Source organism: Pseudophryne corroboree, chromosome 9 (assembly GCF_028390025.1).
Source record: "Pseudophryne corroboree isolate aPseCor3 chromosome 9, aPseCor3.hap2, whole genome shotgun sequence".
NCBI lineage: Eukaryota > Metazoa > Chordata > Amphibia > Anura > Myobatrachidae > Pseudophryne > Pseudophryne corroboree.
In genome coordinates this window covers 227,504,310-227,519,901 of record NC_086452.1, presented here as the reverse complement: position 1 = coordinate 227,519,901, position 15,592 = coordinate 227,504,310, and positions in this window count along the sequence as shown.

Here is a 15,592-nt window from a genome sequence, read left to right as displayed (position 1 = left end):
TCTGCCCACTCTCCCTCCCCCGCTTCCTTAGCTCCCCGCCCGCCGCCGCCGCTGCGGGTTTTCCTGCCGCACTGGACAGAGGAGACAGCTGTCACTGGGGAGCATGCGCGGGCTGCAGGAGGAGGCGGTGTGTGCGCAGGCGCAGCGAGGCGGCCGAACTGGGAACCCCGGCGCATGCGTAGTGCAGAGAGCGAGAGATTACGGATTGTAAATGAAATCATCATGCACTATGTGATGTGCACAAGTGATGCTGCATTCACTCCTTTCTTGGTGGTGGTGGTGGTGGTGGTGGTGGTGGTGGTGGTGTTGTTGTTTTTTTAATGATACGCTGTAAATTCCACAGTGGCTTTTATTTTCCCATCAATGAATGGAGACAGGTGTAATAGCCAAATGTCTGTATAAAAAGGACCATTATTATCGCCAATTGTCCATGATTTCAAGAGACAGTCCCAAATATAAAGAATTGTGCCTATTCTTGTCCCTGTTTTTAAGTATTTGCTGACTGCACACTAATTTTCTGATGTATTTCATTATAAATCAGGGAGGCTAGCAAATTAGGGGTTAACCTCCTAGGCAGGAGCGTAACTAGATATTTGTGGCCCCATAGCAACCGTTTGTAAGGTCCCCTATGTACCACCCAATGGTGAAAAATCTATATAACACATGGCACTATAAAAGGATTTTTGGCCTCCTCAGTTGTGGGCCTCATAGCATTGTACCTATGCAGAAGTGTATTAGGAGAGAAAGGAACCCGCGTGCGGTCTTGGCCCGGGCCCCCTCCTCCCTAGCTGGTAGTGCAGTAATGAGCACTAGTAGACTCTTGTTCTGTGCCATAGTCATGTGCAGGTCTCCAGGAAAATGGTGTGGCAGCCATTTTCCCAGAAATTTTTCTACTGCGTATGTGTAAAAGGCCTAGAACATGGCCACTGAGACATTTTTCCGGTGATTTGTCAGGTTGTCAAAGCCGATGATCTGGCACCTTTGACAGATTTAAAACGCTGTAGGAATAAATGCTATATCAGGGTTGCTTAGCATTTGTATTCCTGCTTTACATCTATCGGTCAAAGCTGATGATGATCGGCAACTTTGACAACCCACAGATTAGTAAATTAACCCCGCTGACTCCTGGGAGTGCAGGCAATTCTACAGGGTTGTCCATCGATGTTTGATGTTTGGGAACAATGCATTTGCCATCGATGACAGGACCCAATGGTTAGTTGCCATTGGTGCATTTCTTTTCTTCTTTCAGGTCTCTTTTGTACATATGCGAATGAAAATCATCAATGGTTCAATCATCGATGGTTACCCCATTGAAGGCAAACTCTACTCTACAGAGACAAACTTACCTGCCTCCAATGTGGATGGGGATGTGCTGTTTAAATTATATCATTAAAACCCACCCACCTCAGTGAACACCTTGGGGCAGATTTAATTAAGTGTTAATAGGATAGGGAAACCTTGCTTGTTTATCTCCTGCACAATTTTAGGATCAACCCCTGAAACATGACGCCTTCTACCAGGTACAAAATGCTCTTCTCAGAAGCTAAATACACACTATACAATTACTGGACCAATTTGCCAATAATCGGTTGATCGGCCTGTTATATTGTATAGTGTATATGAATAATAGTTTCTGAAAAAACACAATCACATAATTGCACCTTTGGTAATCGAATAAGCGTATCACCATGACTACATCAGCGTGGTGTGGCAGAAACTTGGTTGTAATTTTTTTTTATTTGTGGGTGACACTTTTTTCCACTGTGACAATTAGCAGCCCTACTTTGTGCGCACCTGCGGTATTCACCTTTTTGCCATTGTAGCTCAGATATTGTTGCCTTCGATTTGATGACAAATTACCCCGATTTTTGGGATGATCGAAAAATCGGATAGAGTATATCTAAAGCTGGACATACACTATACAATTACCTGGCAGACCATCTATCCATTCTGGCTGGTTGGAATGGCGATGCTCAATTTTACGGAGATTTGTGCAAAACACTAGAGAAGCCTCTGCGCATATAGCACGGGTGCCATGTTCCTGGAGACCTGTGCATGCCCAGTAGACTCTGAGTCTACTGTGCTGCTAGAGACGAGGGGCGTCTCCTTCGCTTAAACTGCTAAGAGGCATCTGCTGGGATACATATCACTTGTCGACAATCAGAATGTTGACGAGGTATGTGGAACAAAGACACTGGGATGTCGACAAGTGTGAAATGCAACTGTAAAGATGATGGTAATTTATCATGTTGACAGTTATACTGCCGTCAGGACTAATGCTGTAAGTATTTCCCTTTCAGCCCAGGGTCCTGCCGGAATTATGGTAATGGCATGCGCAAAAGACATCAGAGGCATTTACTCTCCTCCCCCTGCAAATAGAGAGAACTGTGTGGAAGAGGAACCAGGAGGGGATGAGAATGTGGACAAGCCGGGGAGTATTTAGAGTTTAGGCTGCACCAGGCACAATATTATTGACCTCCCCCAAGTTTACTATGTTCTTAACCCTTTATCGGTCACATTGCCTTTGTACTTTAAAATAAAATATTTGTACATGTTTAAAATACAAATACGTCTCCCAGAATCAGTTCATGCAAAAAAAAAAAAAAATGTTTTTACCCCCACAGCATTCAATGTAAGCCAAAAAGAATTCCATTGTACCTGACTGGAATTAGATTACGGTATATTGTACTTGACAATCTTATCGTTGTTAGACACGCACTAATTTCCCGGGCCTGGGCTTGTTGGAGGGGATATTTTGGTTTGCACCACTCGATGGCCGCCACTGAGAGGTGCTGGCTGGGCTGTGGTCCAACAAAACTTGGGGGTGGGGCTTAACTGGAGCCGGGGGTGGGGCTAAACTCTGTGCCAGTAAAAGGAAAAAAATAAATTATATATATATATATATATATATATATTTGAAAAAAATTATTTGGTTAAACTCAGCCATAGATGGCAGAGAAAAAAGGGGGAATATCTCCCAGCGCTTGGTTATATCGAGTGAGTTCTATACAAGTGATTTAGTAAATACCAATAATCACAAAATCAAAGAGTGAAATAAAATCAATTTTCTTTTATTAAAGGTAAGATATGGGTGTCTTTCACTCCGTTCTAGAATACTAAAAGTTTTACAGTGATTCCTAATACCGGTATACTAAAAATAAATAAAATAACAGGACAAACAACACAAATAACATGTATAATTTGTGATACGCTATCCTTAGCGATTTACTCACTAAATGTCTTATAATCACTAAAGGGTGAATCTTAAGTCCCAAGAGTATGGTAATTTTTTCGCAAGATGAAACTCACTAAGGTGAGTCTTAAGTCCCAAGAATGTAGTAATTTTCCGCAAAGTGAAACTTATTTGTATCAAAAAGGCAGTCTTAGTAAGGCTTCCATTCAGGTCACAATTTCCTGAAGCCAGTATGCACAGTTTCCTTCATGTATAACCTATGGAAAGCCACTTACTTCAAAAACCACGGAGAAACAAACGACGGGTGTCTGCCGGCAGACAAAGAATCCGGTGTCTCTGCAATCAACTAGTTTCGCCTGTCTCTGCAGGCTTCCATAGGTTATACATGAAGGAAACTGTGCATACTGGCTTCAGGAAATTGTGACCTGAATGGAAGCCTTACTAAGACTGCCTTTTTGATACAAATAAGTTTCACTTTGCGGAAAATTACTACATTCTTGGGACTTAAGACTCACCCTTTAGTGAGTTTCATCTTGCGAAAAAATTACCATACTCTTGGGACTTAAGATTCACCCTTTAGTGATTATAAGACATTTAGTGAGTAAATCGCTAAGGATAGCGTATCACAAATTATACATGTTATTTGTGTTGTTTGTCCTGTTATTTTATTTATTTTTAGTATACCGGTATTAGGAATCACTGTAAAACTTTTAGTATTCTAGAACGGAGTGAAAGACACCCATATCTTACCTTTAATAAAAGAAAATTGATTTTATTTCACTCTTTGATTTTGTGATTATTGGTATTTACTAAATCACTTGTATAGAACTCACTCGATATAACCAAGCGCTGGGAGATATTCCCCCTTTTTTCCGTGTTCTAGTAACGGAGAGGATAGTGGAATCCTCTCCTTGTTCTCCAGAGCAGCTGTAATATATAGAGTGAGGCAGGAATAAGCGCAGTCCCCTACCCTTTCTTTCTATAGATGGCAGAGAACCATTGGCTCTCTGTCATCGATGGTAAAACCACAGACCATCTGTAGTTTACAATTGATGTTTGGAAACTATCGATGGCCGATGGACATCCCTATATCAGATCACATAGCCGCACCCACAGCAGCCAGCCTATGGTGTCCTGTGTGCACAATCCCTCCACTTCGCAGCAGCCCATATACTATTTTAGAGCATTTTTCAATAGGGGCCGTGGTCACATCTATGGATTGGCCATGCCCCATCTCAGTACTTGAGTCTGTCGCTGCTATTTACAGCTCTGTAGACATGTTGGAAAATGCCCAAAAAGTGCACAGGATCAAAATAGCAGTTAATTACACATAGTGAACAACGTTATTTAAAAAACAAAACAAAAACAAGTGATTTTGAAATAAAAAGTTCACAGTGCCACTTATGAATGTAGGAAACTGGGAAAAAATGGAATCAGTATGAAAAACTGGCGACTGGGATCCCGGCCGTCAGTATGCCGACATCGGGATCCTGGCCACCGGTATGCCGGCAGGAGGGCGAGCGTTAGCAAGCCCCTTGCGGGCTTGCTGCACTCGCCACAGTGCGGGCAGGGTGGCTCTCTGCGCTCACCACAGTCACTCTCTGTGGGTCTCGTGGACACCCTTAGAGGGAGAAAATCCTGTGGCACCGGGATTCCGGCTGCGGTATTTACCGCTAGTTGGGATTCCGGCGGTGGTATTGTGACGTCCAAGATATATATATATATATATTACACAGAACTTACCTGTAAGCTACTGTAGATCTGCATCCCAAAATTCAGATGCCTGACTGTAAACCTTTTAGTTGAAAATCTTCATGGACAGTTCAAGCGTGGTAAGGGGTAGCAGCAGACTGCCTATCTCTTACACATAGGCTTGGACTGGGCGGCCCTCCAGCTGTGGAACTACATATTCCAGCATGTACTGCCACAATTTTGTTATTAGGGCATGCTAAAACTGTGGCAATACATGCCGAGTTGTATCGTCCCATAGAAAATAGAGGTCTGCATGTTGAATACCCCTGTTCTAAGGTCTGTCCCGTCTACAGATGCATGCGCAGACTGACGGGACAAACCCTAGCTGGAAAGGAGGAGGACCTGCAGGGAATGTATAAGTATGGGAGGCATGGGGGTTGGAGGACAGCAAGACAAAGCAGGGGGCATGAAGGGGCGGAGCAGTGGGCAAAGCCAGAGAGATGGAACAGCAGACAGAGGGGGGCAAGGCATGACAGAGTGGGGGGAGGCAATGACAAATTAAGGGGGCGGGGCACAGGAAATACTGTACCCCAGGCCCCCCTCTGTCAGGGGGCCTCCCAGCTGGAGCATACTGGCACAACTAGCTCTCCATCTTGAGCGGCAGCTTAACCAGGCAGCCAGAATGTGAGCTGGACAGTGTGCAGTGCAGAAACACAGAAATTTCAGGTTTCATGAGCTACAGACGGAGCTTCCTGACCACAGAAGAAATAGGAGGGGACGAGAGCTGTAACTGACCCAGGAATCCCAGCTTCTCCTCCTCCTCCCTGCCTGGGTGTTTGGGTCCTGTGTACTATAGATTATACATTGTATTTTTCTATATGTTTATTACAAACTGATAATGTCGATATTATCTTAAACCATAAAGCTATACCTTTAAACACACTTTTACCATGGAGCCGCTGCGGCCGCTAGACTTAATATGCACTCTACGTACTTTGTACGCTATTTGCGTACAGAGTCCCGTACCTTGTACGGACTTAGAGTACAAACGTCGCGCTGGGGGTACAAAGTACACACAGCGCGAACACACCCAGAGTTATACTTTAAACCTTAGTAGTAATGCAATGCAATGATGTTACACCTTAAACCTTATGCAGCGCTGACGGTACAAAGTACCCGCAGCGCGTACACACCTTATCAATACACTTTTAAACCTTATACAGTTAGGTAATGTAATACGCTTTAAACCCTAGCAGGGAAAAGAGGACACAACACTGATTTGTAGTTAAACACTGGGTTCTGACACCACAGAGTATATATCTGGAAGGGGGTTAACAATACAATTTATACACTACAATACAACAGAGTAAATGGCTAAAGTCAATGTACATACGTGAGAATATTCGCATGCGCTTCCTGGTCCAGTCCTCCGCTAATCAGGTAGATAGCGTTAAGAGTCTTCTGACCGGCCAGGCAGCAACAGGCTTTTTATACACTACTTCCAAAAGCAATACAATGGATACTGTAATCCCTTTGTCCATTGGACACAAGGATGCATCTTTACATTACAGGAGAGGTCATAGGTTTATTTGAAAAGGTGGGCGATGTCTTTCTCAACTGCTCTTGTGGGTGGTCTCCTTTGGATTCCCGCCGCATACATAATATACAGTAAATACAGTTTATATCTATATTCTACTTCTGCACATAACTATACGCAGGAACATGTGATCGTCCTCTAACCAACACCGGAATATTTCCCTTAAAATACCCTACAGCTGGATACCAGACATCACCTTATAACCTTAGTCTGTCCCTTCCTATCATGCAAAGGTGAATCCCTTAGTCCTGGAATCATTTAAACTGTTGATACTTGCTGATGTGGTGCAGGGCGGCTATGTGTACAATGTGCACTATTTGGATTAAATATGTAATGTTTTGATAACTCTCTATGCGTTCACAAACTCCGCCGTAAATACCCATACCACGCGCAGGGCCGCGGGAGCGACCATACGCAAATTGCGGATATGTGCACGCACGGCGGAACAAGTGCACGCGCAGCGGGCATGTGTATGTTGTTAGTACGTAATGTGTGTACTGGAATTTTTTTTGACTTTGACAGTCCACCCTTTGGCAGTCAACAATAACCGCCACTATCTAAACACTAAACAGAAAAATATACAATACAATATCTACAGATGATTGGATGGTAGGTGGAGAGTTGTAGGCGGGAAATGTATGACCTAGTGGGGTAGTAAAAAGCATGTATGTATGAATCCATGTCTGAGGGGCATGTATCATCGTGCCGTATATGTTCTAGATAAGCTTCGAGGTATTGCGAAGTATACATTAAATCCTTCTTATCCCGTATTAAGGGTCTGTAAGTGGGCCAACAAACACTACCGAGCTCTTTTCGGCTTCTTGTTCCAACAAATGGGGTGCACATTTAGTTGATGATACATCGAGGGGGAACATATGTGAGTGCTAATATATGTGGATATCACCTGTCGACTATGTGTGTCACTAACTGAAGGTTGTAGAGATGAAGATAAGACACATATCTAAAATACATTCACATAACATTTTCGTAATCATTCTTGGGTGTAGTCGATGTCTTTTCCGGATCGGTGTATCTGGGCAAAGGGGGAGACAATGGAAAAATGGGTGAAAGAAACAGGCCATGGAATTCATTTGCAATCCTTATCATAACATTGGCCCTCATTCCGAGTTGTTCGCTCTGTATTTTTCTTCGCATCGCAGCGATTTTCCGCTAATTGCGCATGTGCAATGTTCGCACTGCGACTGCGCCAAGTAAATTTGCTAACAAGTTTGGTATTTTACTCACGGCATTACGAGGTTTTTTCTTCGTTCTGGTGATCGTAATGTGATTGACAGGAAGTGGGTGTTTCTGGGCGGAAACTGGACGTTTTCTGGGAGTGTGTGAAAAAACGCTGCCGTTTCTGGGAAAAACGCGGGAGTGGCTGGAGAAATGGGGGAGTGTCTGGGCGAACGCTGGGTGTGTTTGTGACGTCAAACCAGGAACGAAACTGACTGAACTGATCGCAGTGGCAGAGTAAGTATCGAGCTACTCAGAAACTGCTAAGAATTTTCTATTCGCAATTTTGAGAATCTTTCGTTCGCAATTTTGCTAAGCTAAGATTCACTCCCAGTAGGCGGCGGCTTAGCGTGTGCAATGCTGCTAAAAGCAGCTTGCGAGCGAACAACTCGGAATGAGGGCCATTGTCTCTATGGATGGGTCGTAAATTAAATCTGCTGCTGTAACAATGCCCCCGCTCCTTAAACTCATTAATTTTGTGCCGTGCTTGCGCCGCGTTAGAATTCGAACACACCTAAATATCAAACCAAAAATTATGACGACTCCCAGGATACAAAGGAGAAACTTCCCCACACTCATAATAACATTTTGAGCCCATTCTCCTAATCCTGAGAACCAATTTTGTGGGTTCAACCATGAGACCCAGCCGGTCAGTTCATTACTCACAGCAGTCAGGGTAAGGTTGTGTCTCCTTCGGAACTCCCACTTCAACTGCAAGATATCGTCCATCTTTTGATCGATAATCTCCGTGGGGTCATCAGTGCTGTTTGTAATATACGTGCAGCACTTCACACCATATTGAGTTGCCAAAGTGACACAGTACCCACCCGTCACGGCTGTGATATAATTGAGGACCATCCTATGCTGGATCAGTTCTGTCTTGTAAGCTTGCCACTCCCTACCCATATACCTGAAGGTGTCGTCATACATCTCAGTGATATTATCTATCAAGTTCGCTAGCGCATGGATATACATATAATTTATAATTCCTCTGGCAGTACGGGTGATGTCTAATGCGAGAAGGAATTGAATCCCGGTGGATTCGTGGATCAAATCAGAGGCTACGTGCTCTGTCCTATCTATGAGGTGTCTCTTGACGATGTGCTCATAATGAGTATGAGTATAAGGAGCCTGACCACTGCGGTGAACGTCTTTCATCTTATCATGGGTTATGGTCATGACCTCTGGCAACACTCTTCCAACATAACACAATCCCTCTGAGTTTGGGGCAAGCCACTTATACGCCTTCCTCCCACATATGAAATAGGCATCTTCGGGGAGAACATATGGGACAGAATATGACATTACCATATTACAAACTTTCCAAGTGAAAAACCCAATCCCTAGTTCTCCCATTTGCTCAGTACAAGTATCAGGCTGGATGATATGAGCACAGTACCCTGGTGATACTTCTCCAACCCACATGGTCTTGCTTCCTCGAGTATACCTATACCGAAAATACCTTCCACTGTTGGCTATTTGGCATACAAGTTCAGAGTCTATGGGTATCCTATCAGCTCTATGCGAAAAGGCCATGGTCTGGTTATTCCATGTCACCTCCCAATTTCCTGGTTTTCGGTAATTGGAAATGTTGAAACATAATAAGTATCTATCTACATGATACTGGTGGAGCTTCAAACTAGGGGGCCTAGAAATATTAAATTTCTTGTCCACCGGTCTCCCACCCCGTAATTCGAGTACCTCATCTATTGCTAAAGGGTACGGTACTAATCCTGACTTGCTCTGACCTTGAGGTACTTGTGAGCACACCCAGCATTCTGTTTGGTTTAAAACCTTACCCACTAGGGAGTGGTAAACACTCCCTAGTCCATGTTGATATTAAGGCTGGACTGACATCTCTGGATGCACCCATCCTCAACTATGTTCTCACAATTCCTACAAATGCAATTTTCCTCAGCCAATAACCCTTCACAGTGCCTCCGAGCTCCCTGACTACCAGATCGTTTTCTGATACTTACCTTTGCTCGAGTGATGTGTTGCTCTTGGAATTCTACAAATCCGTCCTCGCCATCAGACCCCATTCCAGATCCTTTCTCGACCTCTCTGGGACTCTCACCGAAACAGACTGTTCTGGTCAACAACAGGGTTAACAGGAAAACCCGGAACGCAGTCTCTTGGGGTAAGTCCATCTTGTTAAGGGAAGAGAAAGGAAACAAGAAGGGGGAGGAAAAGGGAAAGAGAGAAGGAGGGTAGTGGGAGATGGAGAAAATAATAAAAAAGAAAAACTGGTGCGACAACCGCCTCTGGTCTGTTGTTCCCCACGCTCAGGTGCCGTGACAACAGTCCTGCCTCTCAACCTTCCCGGAGCAGACACTCCAGTGATACGATGTTCTCTACACTCTGCTCTTTGTCACGGGTTCTCTCTGGGTCAGCGACCTTCTTACAGTAGGACGAGTGGACCCAAGTCTCTCTTTCGGCAACCTTTATTGCTGTCGTGCTGGTTAGTAAGACTTGGTACGGTCCTTCCCACCTGTCAATGAGGCAACCTGAGCGTAGAAAATTTTGAATCATTACATAATCCCCAGGTTCAATGTCATGACAATTACTGTTCGGTAGGTCAGGAATCACCAGCTTTAGATTTTTGTTTTGATTCCTCAGCTGCTGGCTCATCTTAACCAAATTTTTTACAGTCACTTCGTTATTGCATTTCAAATCATCCTGGGGGTCTATCATTACATGGGGCTGTCGACCAAAAAGAATCTCAGAGGGTGATAGGTTAAGGGGGGACCTGGGAGTGGTTCTGATGCTGTACAATACTAGTGGCAAAGCTTCTGGCCACAACAATCCAGTTTCAGCCATCACTTTGCTCAGCTCATTCTTAATAGTGCTGTTTACTCTCTCCACCTTCGCACTCGCCTGTGGGCGGTACGGAGTGTGCAGCTTGCTATTAATTCCCATCAGTTTGCACATAACCTGAAAGACTTATCCTGTAAAATGGGTACCCCTATCGCTTTCAATTATTCTAGGGATACCATATCTACACACAAATTCCTGCACAATTTTCTTTGCAGTGAATGTAGCAGTATTTGTGGCAGCAGGGAACACTTCTACCCAATTGGAAAACACATCAATACAGACTAACACATATTTTAAATTTCTACAGGGTGGTAACTGTATGAAATCAATCTGTATTACTTGAAAAGGGCCGTCTGTCGGCGGGATATGGGATGGTTCTGTTGGTATTGACTTTCCAATATTCTTCCTCAAGCAAATAAGACATGTCATTGCTCTCTTACCCGCATGAGAAGAGAATCCTGGTGCACACCAGTAGGCTCTCACCAGCTTACACATACCCTCTTTACCCAGATGGGTCAGACCGTGTGCCGCCTCAGCTAAGCTTGGAAGATATGCTCTGGGGGCCACTGGCTTACCCTGTCCATCTGTCCAGAGTCCTGAGGACTCCTGGCCATATCCCTTTGACCTCCAGACCGCCTTTTCCTGTGGAGAACACAAATTTTGCATTTCACTTAATTTTTGTGTGTTGATGGTGTTGAATATCATCAGTAATGTGATATCTGTTTGTATGGGGGTGCCGGCTGCTGATTTAGCAGCTTCGTCTGCCCGGCTGTCAACAAGTGAGATTGGATCTTGGTTGTAAGTGTGTGCTTTGCACTTGATAACAGCCACTCTGTCTGGTTCTTGTATCGCTGTTAGAAGCCTTTTTATGTGGGATGCATGCGCTACAGGTGTGCCAGCTGCCGTCATTAAATTTCTGAGGCGCCATAGGGCCCCCAAATTATGCACTACTCCAAAGGCATACCTAGAATCTGTATATATATTGGCTGACTTACCCTTGGCCAATTCACACGCTCTGGTTAGGGCGACCAGCTCAGCAACTTGTGCTGAGTGCGGTGGGCCCAGGGGTTCAGCTTCTATGATACCTCTGTCATCTACAACTGCGTATCCAGTACACAAGTCTCCCGAGTCCGTCTGTCTGTGGCAACTACCGTCAGTGTAAAAGGTAAAATCTACGCCTTCCAGTGGGTTGTCACTAATGTCGGGTCTTGCAGTGAAAGTCTGGTTCAGATATTCCATACAATCATGCGTGTCAGTGTCTGCACTAAATCCTCCTTCACCATCATTCTCATCCTCCACCCTTTGTGCCTGTCCAGGCACACCCGGCAGATAAGTTGCAGGATTTAGTGCACTGCATCTCTTTATGGTGATGTTTACAGGGGCCATTAGTGCTAATTCCCACCTTGTAAACCGTGCTGATGAGACATGTCTGGTTTGGGCGGAGTTCAGTAAGGCTGACACTGCATAAGGCGTATGGACTGTCAGGTTGTGTCCTAACACTACGTCTTCGCTTTTACTCACTAGCAAAGCTATCGCTGCAACACTTCGCAAGCATGTGGGGAGAGACCGCGCTACGGTGTCCAACTGTGCACTGTAGTAAGCTACCGGCCTGCTGGCATCACCATGTTTCTGGGTTAGGGCGCCTGCCGCACACCCAGCACTCTCTGTACCGTACAATTCAAAGGGTTTCCCATAATCTGGCATGCCTAATGCAGGTGCCTGTGATAGGCACTGTTTGAGTCTTTCAAATGCCAGCTCGGACTCATCTGTGTGCGAGATCTGATCTGGTTTGTTTGAAGAGACCATTTCTTGCAAAGGCAAGGCCAGTATGGAGAACCCTGGGATCCAGTTTCGGCAGTACCCACACATTCCAAGAAAAGTGCGGATCTGTTGCTGGGTTTGTGGCAGAGTCATGTCGCGAATCGCCTGTAATCTATTAGCGGTAAGGTGTCTAAGGCCTTGTGTCAAGCAATGTCCCAAATATTTTACCCTGGTCTGGCACAACTGCAACTTATCCTTTGAAACCTTGTGTCCTGTATTAGAAAGGTGAAACAGAAGCTGTTTCGTGTCTTTCAAGGACGATTCAAGTAAATCAGAACACAGCAGTAAGTCATCTACATACTGTATTAATACTGATCCGCTCTCAGGTTGAAAGGATTGTAAACAGTCATGCAGAGCCTGGGAGAAAATACTTGGGCTGTCAATGAAACCTTGGGGTAGGCGAGTCCAGGTGTACTGTACTCCCCTGTATGTGAATGCAAACAGGTATTGGCTGTCAGGGTGCAGAGGGACAGAAAAGAAAGCAGAACAGAGATCAATGACAGTCAAAAATTTTGCAGTAGGGGGAATTTGCATGAGGATGACAGCTGGATTTGGCACTACTGGGAATTGGGTCTCAACTACCTTGTTTATCCCTCTTAGATCCTGCACTAGCCTGTAACCCCTCCCCCCCACTCTTTTTCACAGGGAAGATGGGACTATTAAAACACAAACAAAGTAGCAGCGCTATGAGTTTGGATATGAGATTAAATATAAATCATTCATACATCATGGTGGAGATAAACACACGTGGAGCTGCATGAACTGTAGGTGAAAAAATGAGTTAATTTATTAAAATTTCACATGCAATGTGTCAATAAAAAATGATATAAGATTAAAAATTGAAAAGTGCAAAAAGCAGGATCACTGTGGGGCTGCCTTAATTCGGCTATCCGTTTTCTTAATTGTTGTGGACAATATGACGGTATTTTGGAGTTAGGTGACAACTGGACTTTTTTTGACACAGTTCTGATAGTATCAGTGCCACATGATTAACCGCTGGAGGAGGGGGATCTCTGGATAGCGTCCCTTATGGCGGGTAGAACCAATAAAACAAGTTTGTATCCTCACCAGTATGCGGAGTCCTCAGTGCTGAGTGGCAGGGCTGTATTGCCAGTTGGCAAGTTATTCACCTTTTTCTCTCTGTGCGTGATTCGTCCAAGTCCACTAAAGATCCGGATAGCGTGCGTGCAGCTCTCAATTGAAGATGGTGATCCTGAAGCATAAACACCTGACGCGTTTCGCTGCAGTGCCTGCAGCTTTTTCAAAGGTGATCTCATCAGTGTTAGGGCTTCTATATTTATACCCTAAAATGGCCACTAATTGGCCCCACCTGTTCAGTTCATGCAGCTCAAACAATGGTCAATCTCCTCCACAAAACATATAACAACAATACAAAAAAATGAAATACATGGCAGACTCAATCTTAATTAGTGAATAATTTCATAATATACTCGATAAATCACTGAATTCAAAATTAAAATTTTTCCATCAATAATGATTACTTCCAGATTGCTATGTTAATGCATAGATCTCTTATTCCCCTTGTTTTGGTCTCTCTAACTACTTCCGGGTCAAACAGTGTTGTTGCTTAGCAACCTCCCGTCTTTTATTCTAAGGTAGATTCTGTATCTAAGTGGTCCAAAGCTCATTTAGCTGGTGTTAATCTAAGTATGCGATCTCCCACCTATTGGGTACTACCTGCTCTCATGTGTATTCTGGAGCCGATCGCCGCTCAGCTAATGCGGCGTGTCCGTGTCTGTGCCCGATAAACAGACTCTCTGCACGGATTGCGTCACTTCCGCTTACGGACTAGATCCCCGGTCTGTTGCCTAGTGACCGTATAAACAATTGGTCACCTGACCTCTGTGTGATGCTGTCAGTATGGTTCTTTGACATGCTGATACCGTATTGAGAGACATTGTTTGTAATGAAACTTGGACTTGTTTACAAATAAGAGCCCGGAGTTTATTCTTATATGCATATGGTTTTTGTGCGTGACTATTTTAATGCTCTAATCCTAGTAATATTTGCAGTCTTTTCAATATGGCCGTTGCCTAGTAACCATATACACAATTGGTCATCTGACTTCGAGATTGTGATGTCAGTATGCAGAATAGGAGACATTGTGGATCACAGTTTATCTAACCAATTTATTACAAAGTTGCAGGTGGTTTTATTGAAAGGATAGTTCTGTTCCCTCGGTATTTTATATTTTATATTTATTATAATCCTGACATTATTGGCAATGGATAGTCGCAATAAAAAAGATTTGTTGAAAAATCCTGATTTTTGCTTTTTTATATATATATGCTCAAAACCTCTAACAAGTGTTATCTTTTTTCTTTTCCTCTAAATTATATATGATTTTTATTAAAATCTGTAAATATATTTCTAAATAATCTAATATTTTGATTTTATAGCACATATCGTGGTGCTGGTGTTTTAACAATATCTAAAGGAATATATGTATATACATGGGTTAGGGATATTTGTACGCCTATATTGATTGGTGTCATGGATTTTTAAGAAAAACATTGTGTATTATGTAACCTATTTTATTACACACATTGCAGGATAATATATCTATATCAGGAATAATTCACCTACAATAACATATTAAGTTCCACTGACTCATTGAGTCCGTCTGGAAATATACTGTTCATTCTGAACATCCATAGGGTCTCTTGTTTACACAATTTTATGTATCTATCTCCTCCTCGTGATGTTTTTGGAATGTGTTCTACCCCTATGAGTTTTAGACAGGCTGGATTTCCTTGATGGCAATCACTATAATGTTTGGATACACTATGGGTCTGGATTCTCTTTAGAATATTTCTGCGGTGCTCCAAAAACCTGATTTTCAAAGGTCGAGTGGTCCGGCCTATATATTTTTTGTTACAGCTGCAAATTAATAAATAAATCACATATGCAGTTCCACAGTTAATGAACTGTCCAATCTCAAGTGTTTTCTCAGAATCCTCTAATTTAATTTTATGGGTTTTATTTTGAATGAAATTGCAGGTAATGCACCTACTTTTACCACACTTGTAACAGCCCATTGATTTTTGTAACCAAGTGAGACCCTCTGTATCTCTGCAACTGGAGTCTATACTGGGTCTAAGATGACTCGGTGCCAGTATATTTTTAAGGGATAGATTCTTTTTGAAAATGAACCGTGGGGTCTGTGGAAGAAGAGGAGAAAGGAAGGTGTCTTGTTTGAGGATATTAAAATTTTT